Source organism: Nycticebus coucang, chromosome 4 (genome assembly GCF_027406575.1).
Source record: "Nycticebus coucang isolate mNycCou1 chromosome 4, mNycCou1.pri, whole genome shotgun sequence".
Taxonomy (NCBI): domain Eukaryota; kingdom Metazoa; phylum Chordata; class Mammalia; order Primates; family Lorisidae; genus Nycticebus; species Nycticebus coucang.
In genome coordinates this window covers 101257428-101275628 of record NC_069783.1, presented here as the reverse complement: position 1 = coordinate 101275628, position 18201 = coordinate 101257428, and the positions used below count along the sequence as shown (strand labels likewise).

Sequence of the window (18201 nt, the reverse complement as noted above, 5' to 3'; positions counted from 1 at the left end):
TAATGTTCTTAGAAATGACTTAGCCCTTTTTATCTCTGTAATTGTAAGCTTTGCTGTTGCACTGTGGGGTGGCCGAGTGAAATGTTCCTGGCACAGAGTGAATACTTGTTCGGTGAATGGAGAAAGTACAGTGTAATGATTCAGAGAAAGGGGGGGAAACTAACCAGAGCAAGGGGAAGAGAAACAGCAGGTGACCGTCACATGTCCAGGCTGCCAACAGTGGAATTATGGCAAACATTTCTGAACCTGAAGAGTCTGTGGCTTTAAATGGGAGGTGTCAAAGAAAGGAGCTTTGGAGTCAATGTAGGTTCAGACACTGGCTGCCCTTCCAGGTGGTGCGACAACCAGGGCTGGCTGTGGGACCGTCCCTGTGCCGAACTAAAATGCTGGGGCCCTTTGTTCAAAAAGCAGGAAGAAAGAGCCCTTAAAGGTACTAAAAGAAAATGTTCTACCTCCTTCCTTTCTCATCCCTTTCTTCTTTCCCTTTTCTTACCTCTCTTGAATTTTCGTGGTATTTTTAACTTGGTATGTAATGAAAAATTAAAATTTTAATTATTAGCATGAATTTTTCTGTTTGTCTTTAACTTGTGCAATGCCAGTTTTCTATGCAAATATAAGAGTGGTTAAGTCATTTATATAATCACTGAAATTACACAATTTATGTTTAGCAGCCCGCACATGCTTGTGCATTTCTTTCTGAGCAGAGCATTGGAAACACTGCTGAAAGCTAACTCCTCTGTTTGTATTTCTCTTCCTGATACCAGCAGTTCTGCCAACACAGTCTTCCCTCAGCTTACTGATGAGTAAGGCAGCGCTCTCCGTGTCATCATGTTGAGCACAGTGATGGGCTCATACAGGGACATTAGAAGGGGCACGATGGGGTTGTCGACCGAAGTTGTTTCTTAGAATGTATTACCTTTCTTTTTTGCTTTTGAAGCCAGTTCTGATTCTAACAGAGAATATGACCTCGTAAGTCTGCTGGGTCCCATGCTTGTCATAGAAGTACCAAGTTCACCTCGTACTCCTTTGAGTCCTGCTAAACTCCCGTGCATCTTGGCCACACTAGAACCTTTCACTTCTGGGACATTATCAATGCTATAAGTGGGCGGCAAGGAAGGATGGACACTGTGTGACACATTGCTTCACTGTCACTTTCTCCCCCCCACCTTGGACTTCACTTACAGAACACAAAGTCAAAGAATTAATGAGACTTTCGGGCCAGTGATAGGAGAGCATTCAAACAAGTGTGGCCCTTCTGAAGGGTGGGGTCTTATGTGACTGCCTGGGTCACATGCCTACGAAGTCACCCTATTGACCTCTAATGGGCCCTTAACCTCAAGAAGCCTCAGTTTCCTCATCATGATCGCAGGCTGCTTCTTCTTCTTTTTTTTAATTGCTGTTAGGCCGTGGCCAGGTTCCAACCCTCCATCCTGGGTCTATGGGGCCGGCATCCTACTCACTGAGCCACAGGCACAGCCCAGTTTCCTCCTCATGAAATTGAAGCCATAATATTGCCTAATTCATAGGTGGTTCTGTTTAAATAATACCATGTTTATCATTTATGCAGTATCATGCTTGGTACATAAGAAGCCTTTAATAAAAGTAATTCCTACCACTTCTACTACTGAACAGGTCTTCAAACATGATGGCTCTATTGTGACAATGCAAATGTAAGTCATACCCATTAAATGTCACTTCCAGCACTGAGCAGGCTGCAGACAAGTCACAAACAAAGTCACAAACATTCTTTATTGTGTTTTTTGAAATGACTCAGTATCTGTAGAAATGAATAAGCAAATAAAAAATATAGTGCCTCAAAGGCTTTGAAAAGCAATGCTGTTACATAAAAATCTAAGGCCTGGATTCTGGGCTCTCATCTGTTCAGCTGTGGGCCACTTGCTTTCCTCCTCTGCGCCTCTGTTTCCTTGTGTCTAAAGGGAGAGTGTCACATGTCTGACATGGATCCAAAAAGATGTCATATCATGGCATAGTCCTGTAATGATGACCCAAAGTAAAAGTTAAGGGAGAAAGAAATGTGAGTCGTAAGGATGTGATGGAGAGAAGAGGCACAGGAAGTTTTCTGTCGCCATTCCTGTTGTCTGGGTGCAGGTGTGTGTGTTAGGCACTGTACAGCTTTGCTTCTCTCTGGACAGGGCTTTTGCCTGGAAGAACTAAGGCAGGTGTACAATGTCAGTACTATCCAGACGGGCACTGTTTTGTAACTATGTTTCACCCCGTAGAAACTCCAAGGCCTCACTTTCTGAATCAGTTTCAAGGTCCTGCATACATAAAACTCTGTAGGATGGCGGAAGTGCCTGGAATTAAGACTCCAGTAAGTTCAGGGTTTTCCTGATGAGGTGGGGTGCAGTGGTGTGCTGCAGCTGTTTTGGAAGTTTTCAGGCATTTTGCCCACCAATCATTAAATAGTGTGGAAAACAAAGGTAGCAAATCCTCAGCACCTCATCACTTTCTAATTATTTTGCTTCACTGAAGTATTATCTACGTTCTTGAGGTTATTTACTGTCAGTGTATTTATACGGTGGAAACACGGTGCTTTCAGTGTATTTGTACCCTGGAAATTTCAGTGTATTTGTACGGTGGAAAAACAGTTGTTTTCTCAATTCTGTTGAGTTCTATCCTGCCAATAGTTTGCAATTGGCCGTGGTGGAAATATTTATACCACAGAATAAGCAAACGCAAGCAATCAGGGCTCTCTCTCCACTCCCTCTACCTGAGAGACAATTGTCAAACATTTATCAGTGTACTACTGAGTAGGAATCAAGTTTAGTGTAGAGGTCAGGTTTGGCAGATTCGTTACAAGCTGTGGTTATTGCAGACCATTACAGAAGCCATTAGGGAGCGTTGAAAGGCCAAAGGAGAGAAAGAAGTAAACATTTTTTTGAGCATCTGTGCCTGGCAATACATAATTGTCTTTGGTATAGAGCCCAGTTAAAACCTCTGTGATACGGCCTCAACCTTGCAGTTGAAGAAACTGATCTGTGGTTTAATAGCTTGCTCAAGTTGATACGTCTAATAAATGAAAAAACTTACGTTGGAAATATATTTGAGTCCATGTATTTGTGACTCAAATGGTTGTTATTTTTGATTTTTTGAATGGAAATTTGAATACGTTTTGCAAAGGGAATACTGTTAAATGCTATGGTTTTGGTTTTCCCAAGTATAATTAGTGCTATATTCCTTCTTTCTTTCATTTGTTTGTACAACTGATGTTGAGAGTAAAATGTGCCAGCCGCTGGTCATTTAACCGGGCTGCCCAGGGAGAAGTAATTAATTCCGTATGAACTGCCCCAGGAGCGCAGAAGACCAAGGGCCATGAGGGAAGCTTAAGAAAACAGCCCTTGGAAAGGCCCGTAGGCATGTGTCTGGCCTTGCTTGTGGTCTCCAGGGTTTACGGTGCTGTGGGGAGAGAGGCTGGTTCTGGCAGAGGTCACGGGAATTATGCGATTTGGTTGCACAGGCATCTGTGGGTAGTTTGGTGATGCCAGTCAGTTCTTAACATTGTTTCTGTGCGAAACTCTGCTCAGAATGCCAGACCATCCCCAAAGAGAGGCACATGTGGAATATAGTTGCCTGTTTTGCCTTCTCTGGCACCAGACCACAGCCATTCCAGGGGCTTGGGATCCAAGGGGCAGGTGTGACAAGGCAGGCTCAGGGGACACACCCCTCAGATAATGGGTTCAGTAAGTCTGGGGTAACCCCAGGAGGTTGCACTTTAAACACACATCCGTAGGGACTCTGAGGCAGTACTGTGCACCACACTTTGAGAAATATTATTGTTCTGTAGCTTCTCTAGTATCTTCCCTAAAGAGAGAAAGGGACCTGCACGATAATGATAATAATATCTCTTCCTACCTCCGTATCTCTTTTATACCCAGTCTCTGTTGATCCCCACCATTACCCAGTGAGGTGTTCAGAACAGTAAATTACTCTTCTTCTTTCCCAGTTGAGAGACCTGAGATGGCACTTAATGAAGTGGCTCCAGGTCCTGCCTTCAGCAGATGGCAGATCCAGACTTGTCAGGTTTTGCCAGTGTGTTTTCCTTGGGTGCACACTGCCCCACAGTGGCTACTGCCCACGGGTTGTGAAAAGGCCACCTCATGGCTCTGGAACCAGCCTTAGAAACTGTGAGATTAGCCACGGGGCCACTTGGGCACCCCAAAATATTTCGAACCCCATTGGAATGATGCTGCAAACTTGACAGTGCACTAATTTTATTCTCAAGTTCCCCTGTTCTCAATTTCTCAACATTCTGTTCAGCTACAGAAGTATAAAATATTCAAGCAGTAAAATCCCTGATCCAATCAATTCCGTATCGTTAAATGACAAGAAGCATATTGTGAATAGGCTAGATTTCTGTGGGTTGTAAGTATTTCAGTCCCTTTCCATCACTTAGTGACAGAAAACAAGACAGGGAGAACAAGAGAGTGAGCGTGAGCTTCACAGTCTGTATTCTCATTTTGTGTCTGTCTCCAGCTAGCTTTGTAACCACAGGTACCTTGCTTCAGCGCTCTACCGATGGGCTCCTCATTTTTAAAACGGGAAAGTTAGAGTTCTTGTGAGGTCTGTCCCAGCTTTGACTCGTGGGATGGTAAGCTTCTGGGTCTCCAGAATGGAGGGAGAAAATACGGCCACTGATACCACGTTCTTGGACTTTCTAAGAGAAAAGCAAAAATTATATTGTAAGGAATGAACTCATGATTCTGTTACTGTATTCATTTATTTGGGGTTAGGAGACATAGAATAATTTTATCAAGTTAATTGGAGTTAGAACAGTTCAATGATTTGTATTTCGCAAGCATTTCGTCACTTTTCTTGGCTGCTCTATCCTTTCTTTGTCTAGAAATGTTTCTTCTAAGCCCTGCCTCAGTTTAGTGCCTGCGTCATAAAATGAAGCATAATAAAAATTATATTCCTCTCAGCTCATGCTTCTCAGTTGTTTTCACTTAGAAGTGATATTTCGTTTCATTGCAGAATTGGGACTAAATTTTTTACTTAAATGAAATGGGCAACCAAGCCAGAAATGCTTTTTTTAAAAGCACAGAATCCAGTGTAAACCTGCAGTAGCCATACATGGCTGAACTTGAACTTTACGTGCCTTGAGAGCCAGAACATTTTTTTAGGGTCTATCTTTTTTTCCTTTGCAATCAAAGTAATAACCCTACACTGTTCCGAAATGAATTCCAGATATAGATTTTTATCAAACCTGTCTGACATTTTAAATAAATTTTAGAGTGATGAATTCAGTGTTTCTGTGATGGAGATCATAAACATTTTCCTTTCTCCAAAAGTAATCTAGGGAGTATATATTTGTACTGTAGTTAATGCTGTGTTAAGTCAGTGTAATATAGCTGCTGCAAACATTTGTAGAGCAAAGGAAAAAAAGCTTTTATTTAAATCTTGCCAAGAGCAGAAATAAAATGAGCAAATGCACGCTGGAGTGAGAGGCAGCATAGAGATCGGCACACTTTATGACTTTGGTGCAGGGATATTAGCATTTCATTTAAGCTGCATGTCGTATCCAGAATGATCACTAATAATTTTATGTCTGACTGTGTAGCTTATAAGAGATGTTTGTTGAGTGAATAAATGTTGCAGAAGTGCTTTCTTTTCTGCTACGAAGCTGCCATTTACTCAGCATGGAAATTAGACGCAGATATCCTTATTGTAATACTGTTTGTATATTTACATAAGAGCATGAAATAAGAATAAATAAACATCTATTTCATTTAGGAATGCAATATTCTTGGCTGATTTAGGTACCATGAAGACAACGTTACCAGTAATTTTTGCTAAATGATAAGATCAGGGAAGATAAAGACTGGGTTGTACTGTGTTTTTAGTCCCCTCCGTCTAGCACAGTGGTTCTCAACCTTCCTAATGCCGTGACCCTTGAATACTGTTCCTCATGTTGTGATGACCCCCCAACCATAAAATTATTTTCGTTACTACTTCATAACTGTGATTTTGCTACTGGTATGAATCGTAATGTAAATATCTGATATGCGGGAGACCCCTAAAGGGATCGTGACCCACAGGTTGAGAACCGCTGATCTTGCACATTGTCAGCGCATATGATAGACTCTTAATAGTCATAATTAAGTGTATTTGTAATATGCGTACGTGTGTTTTGTAAAATTATATTTTCGAAGGTTGTTAGTCTATTCTGTATAAACCAGCCCTTCCGCATCACAGTGTATTTGTAGATTATTTGTAGACCGTGTCCTGCCACATCTGAAGAGGATCCTCTGTGCATCCTGCCTGCACCCAGGTTGCTATGCGAGATGCAGTTCACAGCTGCCTTGCCCTTTGCGGCTCTCATTTCTTCCAGTAAAACACCCCCTCTACTTCCAAGTACCTGACTCCTCATCATCCATTTGTACCCAGCTTAAATTTTTCTGCCTCGCAAAGACCTTCCCAGGCATGCCTTGTGGTGATTTAGGTACCAGAAATCAAAATGAAAGCCAGCCAAGAGGGGTAGAGAGGATGGGATGAGAAAGTGCTGGAGAAAACCCTTTCTGGAGAGGTGGCGTTTGAGCTGAGACTTCAACAAAGCCAGGAGAGGCCAAGTGGGTTTCTAGAGGAGGATTTTCCCCGGCAGAGGGAAGGGCATGTGCAAAAATCCTAGAGTCAGCAGTGGTGGGCTGAGAACCGGGAATTGCAGGATTAGATTTCCTTCCAGGAGTGTCTTTTTTTTTTTTGAGACACAGTCTCATTATGTTGCCCCAGGTAGAGTGCCCTGGCATCACAGCTCACAGCAGCCTCAAACTCTTAGCCTCAAGGCCGTGGCATCATAGCTCACAGCAACCTCAAACTCTTGGGCTCAAGCAATTCTCTTGCCTCAGCCTCCCAAGGAGCTGGGACTATAGGCACCAGCCACAATGCCCAGCTATTTTTTTTGTTGTTGTCGTTGTTTAGCAGGCCTGGGCTGGGTTAAAGCCCACCAGCCCTGGTGTATGTGGCCTTCGCCCTAACCGCTGAACTACGGGCACGTCACTTAACTGCTGTGAGCAGCAAGGAACCAGGTCCAAGTTCTCACCCCAGTGCCAGCGCAGTAAGAGGCGGCTAGGGCAGTGGGGAAGGCAGGGGTTGTCAGAGCAGGTGTTTGGGGCTTAGCGCTGCCAGGTGTGCTGGAGGCCAGGACTGGATATGGGTGCAAGTGGAAAAAGGAGTCAAGAACAACAGCAAAGTTTTAGACCTGAGCAGCCGGGTGAGTGGCCACCATGCTCTTTACTGGGTGGGGAAGACTAAGGGATGAAGAGAGAATAGCAGATGTTTTGTTTGTTTCCTTAAGGTGTGAAATTCCTGAAAAACATTTGCAGAGATACCACAAAGGCAGGTGGTTATACCAATCATAGGTCAGGGGAGAAACAAAGGGTACAGATGTAAACAAGCCTGGAGACATCTGTGTTTAGAGGACACAGTGCAAGTAGGTAGCAGGTGTGTATTTTCCATCTACCTACATAAGTTTTTAAGAAATTCAACTTTATCTAAATTCAACTTCACCTATGTTTAGAGATGTCATTTCACTCAGTATTGGGAAATTTAATTGCCAATTCAGCCAATCCTTTTAGTTGATTAAATAAAGTTGACATTGTAAACATAGGTGATTTGGGGTCTTTGTTTCCCCTCTAATGCCGGGGGGGGGGGGCTTAGATAGCCTTATGACATCAGGGGTTGTCTAATCTTTAGTGGACATCTTCTTACTGCTGACGGGCTTCCCACCTGGTTAGCCTCCTACCCTATGGTGTGTTATAGTATGTGCTGTCCTCTGCTGCCACAACCCCCACTCCTATGCCTGCAAATCCCTTTAGGTCTACAGGTTCTCCCTACCTGGGGCTGAATACGGCTGTTCTACCGCACCATTCTAGACATAGAAGACTAGCTCATATGGTCATCACAGTGGGATGGGGAATTCTTGCAACATCATCACATCCGAGATTCAAGGTGCAGAGTGGGACACAATCCCTTCTTCATTCAGCTCCCAGATATACACAGGGCTCTTATCCTCTTCCTCTTGGCAGTAACCGCAGTGGGTTTGGGGTTGGCAGGTGTGGGAGATACTGACCCTTACTGGTATCTAACTCATTGCCTCAACTCAAACTCTCATTTTCCATCAGCCCAGAGATAATTTGTATCTCCCCTTGCGCAAAAGAAAACTGATTAGGCAAATACTCTTCCCCAATGTCAACCTTCCTCTCCACCCTTTGAAACACAGCTTTCACATGTCTGTGAATGGAGGACTGTCATGGGGTAAGAGGAAATGGGGAAAAAATATCAATTAAGACTGCACAGTATCCTGCAAGCTTTGTATACTTCTGTCTTTCCCACATCGCTGTCAGCTCCATGGGAGGAGAAGTTACATTTGTTTTACACATTGTCTACCTAGAATCCGGTACAGAGTAGCCGCTCCAGTATCTGTAGAAGGGATAAAGCAATGGGTGGGTGTGTCATGGACCCTCAGTTCTGTGCTCACATGCACACATGTAAAATAAAGTTTGTGTGGCTATTCACATAGGATAGTCACTCAGGGGCTGGTGGGACTGTAGTTTGTTGAAAATTAAAAGACCTTCTGGGAACCAGCTAGCCCTCCCAGAAACCTCAGGAATTAATTACTTCATAATCTGGCTCGTTTTTACTGGCTTTGACAAATAAAGGCTGCACCAGCATAGTGGAGAGAAAACACCTGCCTGTCCAGGTTATTCTGAGTCTGCTGTGAGTCCTAGTTCCTGAGTCTGACCCAGCAGCTGCCTCAGGTCAGACTGCTCACACTTCCCACAGGGCTTCCCTGGGCTCAGAGGGGAGCCCTGAACTCCAGAGGCTCAGGGGCAGAACTCACAGCCCCACACTGAAACATTTCTTTCAGGGCTCATGTGTTACATGAAACATTCCAGTTGATTTCACATTTGACTCCAAAATATGTGTGTATGTGTTTTAATATACAAATTAATGTGTTTCTCTCATGGCAAGTCTTCTGTGAAAATCACCACTTCAGGAAGACCTGGCTGGCTTAATCCCATGACTTCTAGGGATACAGTATCCCCCATTGTAAGGAGCAAGGTGTTAAGTCATTAACAACTTGGCATTTCCTTTTACTATGGTCTTAAAAGTTCCATCCTTAAGCCCAAACTTCAGTAGTGCTAATGCTACTCTATGGAAGCCTCTAAATTAGCCTTACCAAGAAAATAACTACCCTGTTTACTTGCCCAGAGGGATGTTCACCTGTCCCTGATTTTCACTGACACCTCTCCATCTGCCAAGGTGATTTTTTTGTGTACCCCGGGATCATCTTTTCGTTTAAACTTATTTTATGAAACAAGAAATTAACCAAGATGCCTGTGACAAAATTATTAAATCTAAACATTGACAAATGATCTTGCTAATACACTTTTTCCTTGGTTATTTTCAACAACATTAGGGGATAAGGAGAGCCAGTGTCATCACTGTCCTCACTGCCTGGCTGCCCCCAGTGCTAACAAGCGGTGCCTTTGAAAGGCCCCTTCCTGTGCTCGTGCTTCTCATCCAGGGGGTGGGCTTGACTGGGGTTTCCCGGTGGGGCGTACGATTGCTGGGAGAGTCACTTCTCAGCACCGCAGCTGGGGCTCTGCGTATCAGGCAGCTGGAGATTAAAATGTCACGTTTTTTAAGACAGAGCCATCAAAGCTTGTGGCCTGCGTGCGAGGACCATGTTATATTGCCCATCCTCCCTTTTCTCTTGGACACCAAGGCAAGACCTTAGACAAATCCCCTGAGGGACAGTTTGGGCCTCCAGAGAATCACAATGTGATCAGTGCCTCTCCTTTAGCCTGGGGACTCCTTTTCTAGGGAAGGGTTACAGAGTGGAGAGTAGGGGAGGCTGCCTCGACCCAGGGAGTCAGGAGTCAGGAAGGTACATGGAAGTGCTTAGCACAGCCTGCAGGCACCCAACAGAGCCAATATTTAAAATACCTATTATTTATGGGAATGACAACAGATACTTCATTTTCATTTTCTCATCTAATATATGTTATTCTGTAACAAGGCCAGGAGGTTGGGATTATCTTCATTTTACAGAAGATGAAGCTGAGGTTCACAGAAGTAAAGAAAGTTGTCAGCAACTTCAGGTGGATAGTCAGAGTTGGAGCCAGAGTCTGTCTCCCACAGTGAATTTGGTGCTCTTCAAAGCTTTCAGAACTCTTAAGAGTGTTCAGCCGTTCTCTTGCCTGATAATGTTAGCAGGTGAAAGCTCTAACTGGTAAAACTAGAGTCCAGTGTAAAATGGTAGATTTATGTTTTGTGTTACTAGATTAGCAGGAATTTTTCCCTACTGGGATTTAGAAATAGAGAATGTGTGTGTATATCAACACAATGATTTCTCTTTCTTATTTTCATAACTTTTTGCAACTTTTATTACACCTTTATTTTTCCAATTTGTGTTATTGAAAATAGCTAAATACTTTAGATGTTTGGTATAATAGAGAAACTAAATCTATTAAGGGAGTCTACACACCCAGGTTTAGTATTAGTATTTTGCGATATTTCACATCGATTTTTTTCTTTATGAGTTGGGAACTATTTTGGTAACAACGCAAGGCTCCCCCCTCCCACCCATCCAAACCTTTGTCCTCCCTCCTCAGAGGCAGCTACTAGACAGAGTTTATACATTTTACATAAATGGCCCACTTCCACATGTTTGCTTTTGTCCGCTCTATTTCTCCTTCTCCCTCAGCTGTAACACTTGGAATTTACACATGGACATAAGACATTTATTTTATTTTTTTCTTCTCCTTTTTTTTTTTAAGATGAGCTTTTGCCACATAACACTCTCTTTCCAATGAGAGAAACAAATGCAAATGGGGCCTTTGAAATCTTCTGAAAGGACACTCCTCAACACCCTTTCTTCTCTGAGTTCCTGTGAGAGGTTTCATTGTCCGGTCTGTTGAGAGATTGTAGAATTGAATCTATCCTACCCTTTTTGTTACTCAAGAATGTAAATCTTAACTTCCCAAGAACTAAGTTCTCCAAGGGCAAGGCATCACGTGATATACACCAACCTTACATTAGGCTTAATAAAATAACTGTTGGATTATAGCCGCATAAATTATCATTAGCTGATTAACACAGTGACCCCATTACAAGGTACTTGTCAGGCATCTGGTTCATGACAGGTTTACTTAGAGGACTGAAGCATGAGAGAAGTGTCTTTCTGCAGAGCTTACTTAGTGTTTATTAGCTTGACTCAGACACTAGTGTTTATCTGAACCAAGGCACCACATGTCAGTTTAGGACCATTTAAAGAGTGAGGTGCCTACTAAACTGTCAAGTGTGTGCACATGGGGCCAGTACAGTGAAATCCATGCTCACAATGACAGTTTTTCCATTTTTATAGAATTTAAAACTTGGACTAAAAATAATATTTATTGCATTCTCACTTTGGGCCAGGCACAGTGCTAAACATGTCATCTTATCCATTCATCTCATAGAACTGTGATCTAGGCTTTGTTATGATTCATATTTCATGAAACCGAGACTCATTGAAACTTGAGGCTTATTTAAAATTGCACAGCTAGGTGGGCTCAGTGGCTCATGTCTGTAATCCTAGCACTCTGGGAGGCTGAGGTAGGAGGGCTACTTAAGCTCGGGAGTTTAGGATCAGCCTGAGCCAGAGTGAGACCCTGTCTCTACTAAAATAGAAAAATTAGCCAGGAATGGTGGCAGGCATCTGTAGTCCCAGCTATTTGGCAGGCTGAGGCAAGAGGATCACTTGAGCCCAAGAGTTTGACACCACAGCACTCTAGCCTGGGTAATAGAGTGAGACTCTGTCTCAAAAAGAAAACAAAATATTCTAATATATGTTACAGAATAACATATATTAGATGAGAAAAAATAAATAAATAAGAAAACTACACAGCTAGGAACAGGCTGCCTGAGCACTAGTCTTTCTGGTCTACCGTAACAGGATAATGATAATAGACTATCATCTATCTCGCTTCAGAACACCAACATTCAGAGATGGTGGCCCACGCTCACCACACCCTGTCGCCATCACATGCCATGATGCCTTGGACCTCTCTGGGCTATAATGGAATAAAACCTACTTGCTTTTGCTGTTAACATGGAGGCCTCTGCTGGTACAGAAGCCTTCGTGTAAGAGCTCCCTGCCATCCCCCTACACTTTACCCCAAAGCCCACTTACATTTAGGAATGCACATGAACCTTTCCGCTCTCAGTGGCAGGTATGCAGCAAGTTGATTCACAGCTCCAGTCACAAGCCTTGGCACATTATTGGGATCAAGTGTAAATATTTGCAAATGAGCCACCGTTTCCAAAGCTGACGAATGCTATTTCAGGAAGCCGGCAGACCCCTAACTAGCAGGCAGCTTGTGTTGTCTCTGCACAGCCAATGGTGGATGTCTGGAACCACTTCCACCTCCTCCTGCCCCAGCTGGAAGCTACCCAGAGTGGCTCACATATGTGAATCTTTGCCTTTTAAACTATTTCCCATATGCCCTGCCTCTCAAGCAAAATCCCTGTGCTGTTGGAATTATCTAACCCCAAGAGATAGGTCATGGTCTTGTAAGAGTACCTCACTCTTATCTCACCCTTGTCCAGCCGAGTTTGGCCATCCCAGGGGCTAGAAATCACCAGTTCACCACTATACCACTGTGTCCTGCAGCGTGCAGCTCAGACCCCCTCCTCTTTGAAGCCCTCGGGAATACTGTATTCCATGTTGCTCCTCACACATTCAGTAGCGCTAGGACTGAGCCACAGAGCAGGCAGGTTTTTTCTTCCTGTTTAGAGAGCAAACTCCTGCAATCCTGCGCCTGGACGCCTGTGGCCTCTCTGAAAATGTTAGGGAATCGGCGGCCATGACGGTTCTAAGGAGGCAAAATCTGCTGGGTGGGTGTCTCAAGACCATGCATGTGTTGGGGTGAATTCTAACCCAACAGGGGAAATCAGTGACTCTACCAAAAAGAGACAAAGATTAGGGGGATACATGGCCAGTAAATTTAGAGAGTGGAACTGAAATTAGGCATAGTATTTTGTGCCAGAGAGAAGAAAGAAAAAATCTTATTAAAACTGTATGGCTGGTACTTGAGTAGCATGAATGATTTTTTCTGGCTTCATAATCTAGTGAAAAAAGACAAGGGTTTGGGGGACAATAAACCAAACACAGGACCACTTGGACCTTCAGTTTCTTCTATGTCTAATGAAAATAATAATTATTTTATTTCAGATTGATAGGAGAATTCAAATGTTAGGTTACATTGTTTTCATTTCTAAGGTAAAGTTCAAGTTGTAGTTGAGCCCTTCACCCAGGAGGTGTGCTGACCACCCTCACATTGTACACATTAGGTAAGATCCCACCAATTGCCCTCCCTCCTCCCCTTCCCCTCACCAGACTATACTTGTGTTTTTCTTTTGTGTGGACATGTAGTTGTTTATACAGGGTGGCCATAAAGTTCATGTGCAATTTAAAACAGTGTACAGTTTAGTTTCATATTAGTACTGAGTACACTGGATACTTGGAAACTTATTTTTCCATTCTTGTGATACTTTACTAAGAGGAATGTGTTTCACCTCCATCCAGGTAAACACAAAAGATGTAAAGTCTCCATCTTTTTATGGCTGAATAGTAGTCCATGGTATACACATACCATAGTTTGTTAATCCATTCATGGGTTGATGGGCACTTGGGTTGCTTCCATGTCTTTGTGATTGCAATAAACATTCTAGTGCAAATGGCCTGTGGTAAAATGATTTTTGTTGTTCTGGGTAAATACCTAGTAATGGAATTGTGGGATCAAATGGATCGACTTCTAGTTCTCTGAGAATTTTCCATATTCTTTGGAGAATAATAATGTTTATTAAGGATTTCATTGTCAAGAGTAAACTGAGATGAGGAACTGAAAGGAGATGAGGAGTGCTCAGCACAGCGCCTGGCAAGTGGTAGGCATTTGGCTGATGGTAGCCTCTCACAGTGCTGCTGCCTGCTGGTGCACCCACCAGCTCCCTGCCCGTGGCCACAACTGCTGCTGGTAACACAAACCTAACTCCACTGCCACCTGCCAGCAGAGACACTCCTAGCAGGTAGTGCAGCACAGGGAGAGGCACACCCTCCCTCCGGAGTGAACACTCCCTGGGCCGTACTTACCCCTCACTTCCTTTACTGATACCAGGCACTCATCTCTTTTACTTCAGAAATATTTGCTGGGAACCTTCCATGGGCCACCCACTTGGGTGGGTGTGAACACAAGACTAAAAGAAATGTGGTCCCACGTTCAAGGAGCTCACAGGCTTCCTCACTGTGGATTGCTCAAACATCCAAATTTCACATTAACCAGAAACCCTGGCAGTGTCTTAAACTTAGGTCTTGGCCAAGGATGTCATTTGGGTCTGCCAGCCCTCCCAGTGCCCTCTTCTGGCCCTTTTTGGAGTCAGACAGCCGCGGTCACAAGCTGAAGGCACTGCCTGCAGGGGGACTGTCCTTCAGGACCAACACCTTGGCCATCCCACCTGGAATACACTGCGCAGAAAGGGGCTGCTCTGGCTGACCTTTTTCATTCTGTTCTAGACCAGTGTTTTTCAACCTTTTTTATTTCATGGCACACTTGAACCTACATTTAAACTTCCACGGCACACTTAAATTATGTTGATCAAAAAAAACAAGTGTGAAAAAAAGTATATACTTGCAGTGCTTTGAACTTCCTTTGAAAATAATTTAATTAATGATCTTCAAAAATTTTCTGGGCACACCTAAGTTTCTCTCACGGCACACCAGTTGAAAATCACTGTTCTAGACATTAGCTGAAGAAGGGGCTTGGACTCCAGTGAGGACAGACTGGGGAGTGGATCCATAGTATTCTGCATTTAGCAGTCTGGAGACTTTCTCACCTTTTCAAAAAATGAGAAAAGAAAAGAAAAAAGCTCTTTAGTAAAAGGAGCCAATAAATGAGTTAAGAGATGAAAGAATTCCAGCCAGGGAGGCATCTTCCTCTTTCTTGCAGACTGTTTTCTCAGATATGTGACAAGGGCTAATTTTAGAAAAATGATTCTGAGAGAAAATGACTCCTGAAGGCTATTAAGATACATGAGTGTTGCACTATAGCTCCCACACTAAATCTTCTTTATTATTTCAACATTAAAATAAATACTTAGACTTCAGATCAGTCCAGACAACTCTTCCAAACACAAAAAGAACCTGTTCCTCAGATCTACAGAAAACCTGGCCAGCTGGCAGTTGTGGTAGATCTATCAATCAAAGGGTGTTGCAAAAAATACTCTCCATTCAAGAAAACTGGCAATAAAGCTTGTGGACTGCAGGGCTTAGGAGGGGCATCATTAAAGTGGCAAGGCCTAGAATTAACTTCTCTCCACTCTTGAAGAAAATAAGAAGTTAGCTGTATTAACCCTAAGCTGCACCCTAACGTTTGTCTGCGGTAATGTTTACATTTCATAATTTCTTCCGACAACTTGTGAGAAAGGGCGCCTTTTGGAAAATGTGATTTCTCTCAGAACACTTTGAAGGAACATTTTAAACACTCTCTTGTACTAGTTTGAATATCCATGAGGAAATATGACTCATTTCTTTGGGAATGAGTAGCTGAGATGTGGACACCAACCTTCCTGAGTGGGTTATACAGTCGAATTTCCAGCAGTGGGGCACTTTTGATATTGGCCTGCAAAAATAGGAGCTCCCAGAGGATTGGCTAGAAAGGAAGCAGAATTGGGAGAAAAAGTGGGAATAGAGAAAATCTTTTAACTAGTCAAATAGGCAGAGAATATCCCCTGGGAATTTCAACCTTTGCACTGCCAGATCGCACTGTTAGAAACCTGTGGAAAAGAAGAGAAAGTCACACTGATTCTGGGAGGAGCATAATCTTACCAGTGCTCTGCCCAGGGGAAAACTGGATAGAACTCAACAGCCTCATCACTTGAACTATCCCAGACAAAGCACACGAGAAGGTGTGATTAGGGAGCACTTTTCCATTGCACCTGGGGACAGTTGATCTGCCTGACTGGACTCTCTGATCCCCCCACCCCCACCCATGCGGTTTATTTTATTATTTTTTTTTCTGATGTCATTTATATCACACTAGCTAATGATGGGCTATTCAACTGAGTATTACAGATGACTTGGTTTAAGCTGTATCATTATAGTATTTGAGATGGACAATATTAGAGAGAAGAACTGTTTTCTGTTTAATCAAACCTTTCTTTCTATTAGGATGCCTGGCTTGGGCTAAACATGAGTGATGTCCCCCATTCTCTCCATCCTGGATTGGTTAAACATATGCTGATGACTGGGACTAGTGATTTGTGTAGGGCTTTGCGAACACAGGATTTGACATTGCCTTGAGCCTTAATCATTTTAGAAGATGTTCCCTTAATTGGCTACAGAAGATTTGCAGCTACAGAAGCTGTAGTCAAGGCTTTGGGATTATTAAAAATTGGAGCCTAATCATGTGTCAAGGCAGCAAACCCACTTCTTTCTATTATTACTGTGCACTAGGAGCTGTGTAAGGAAGCCCCACCTCATGAAGAGTCTGCACTCTGCCTTGAGGTACTGGCTCCTTCTGGGTACTCAGAGGACTTCAGAAATCCTGCCTCTTTCCAGATAATCTCGGTCCCGGCCCCCACCAACCTGACAAGCCCTGCCTTTCTTCACTTTCTTTGAGTCCTGGGACATCCTCTCATTATTATCCCTCCCTTTCATGTCTGTCATCTCCCCCAACAAACAAGGCTTACGAGGGAAGCATTTTCATATAATGAAGTTTATGTCTGATAACCTGAATCCTGCCATGACATTCAGCAGGTTCCCCTTCTCAGTTCCTGCAGCTTCTTGACTCTGCCAAACTAAGGCAACATTAGTTCATCTGGAGTGGGGACAGTGGCCTCAGCCCTGAGCCCTGAGGCTGGAAGATTCAGCAGCTCAAATCTTGTTTTCATTTTTTTTACTGCCTATTTCTTAACTTCCTTCACCTCACCTTTGCCTCTGTGTTTTCTCTTGAGCAAATTTTTCTCTTGAGCAAATCCTGAAATAAGAAACCTCTGTTTTCCATTCTTTAGTTGCCCACTGAGCTGCTCAGTGTAAGGAAAGCAGGTAATGATAATTTCCAGCCAGAAGCAGAATGACTGCCTTTTAAATTAGCTATTGCAGCCTTCTTGTCCTATGATAAAGAATTTGTCTGGGCTTTATACCAGGTTCCTGGCAAGCAGCTCCTAAAACCCTTGGAATTTCCTGAGTGATAGGACTGTCTTTGTAATGCTAATATAGCTTCTGGTTGGGCTTGGTCACCAGAAAGACCAACCAGGTGAAATTATGGGCTTGGAACTTTTTGCAAGTCTAACCTCCTGGGAGAAGAGGATTGCAGGTTGAGTTCAAACATAGCCCATGGTATCGTCAATCATGCCTACCTAATGGAACCCTCATGAAAATTCTGGACTCCAGGGCTCAGTGGAGCTTTCTTGCTAGTGAACTTCATGATGTGCAGGGAGGGTGACACGGCCAGATTTCAAGGGAAAGTGTGTAGAAACTGCATTCCCATATCCTTTATAATAGAACTATAACCGTAATAACTTTCATTGGTCACTCTGGCAAATTCTCAACCCTGAAGGGAGTCATAGGAATCTGGACATTGGCTTGGCACCTGTAGCTCAAGTGGCTAGGGCGCCAGCCACATACACCGGAACTGGTGGGTTCAAATCCAGCCCAGGCCCTCCAAACAATGACAACTACAACCAAAAAAATGGCTGGGCATTGTGGCAGGCGCCTGTGGTTCCAGCTACTTGGGAGGCTGAGGCAAGAGAATGGCTTAAGCCCAATAGTATGAGGTTGCTGTGAGCTGCAACAGCACGGCACTTTACCCAGGGCAACAGCTTGAGACTCTGTCTCAAAAAAAAAAAAAAGGAATCTGAGCATTGATAGCTGGACAGTTGGTGTGAGTGGCTTGGGAACCCCACACAGCTGGCATCTGAAGTGAAGATTGAGCCCTTAACCCAGGAGGTCTGTGCTAACTCTTGGTGGTGAGTATCAGAATTATATAGTACCCTTTTGGGTAGAAACAAAATAACTGTTATTAAGGGTAGTTTTCCCAAGATTTCTGTTAGAAACCTCTTCTAGACCTTCATATTGGGCATTCATTAGTGCTTGAAGCTCTGTCCCCTGACTGGGCAGGTTAGTTCATGTAGAAGATACTGATA

General features: G+C 43.4%; 1 protein-coding gene across 2 annotated transcripts in view; it reads left to right on the top strand.

Moving 5' to 3' along the window:
• The first annotated feature begins 409 nt into the window (after positions 1 to 409).
• Positions 410 to 18201, top strand: part of ST6GAL2 (ST6 beta-galactoside alpha-2,6-sialyltransferase 2) — a 56627-nt gene continuing 38835 nt past the window's right edge. For both annotated transcript variants that reach the window (XM_053589891.1, XM_053589890.1), the window contains exon 1: positions 410 to 430. The gene's annotated coding sequence lies outside the window, so the exon portion shown is untranslated. The remainder of the gene's footprint in view (positions 431 to 18201) is intronic.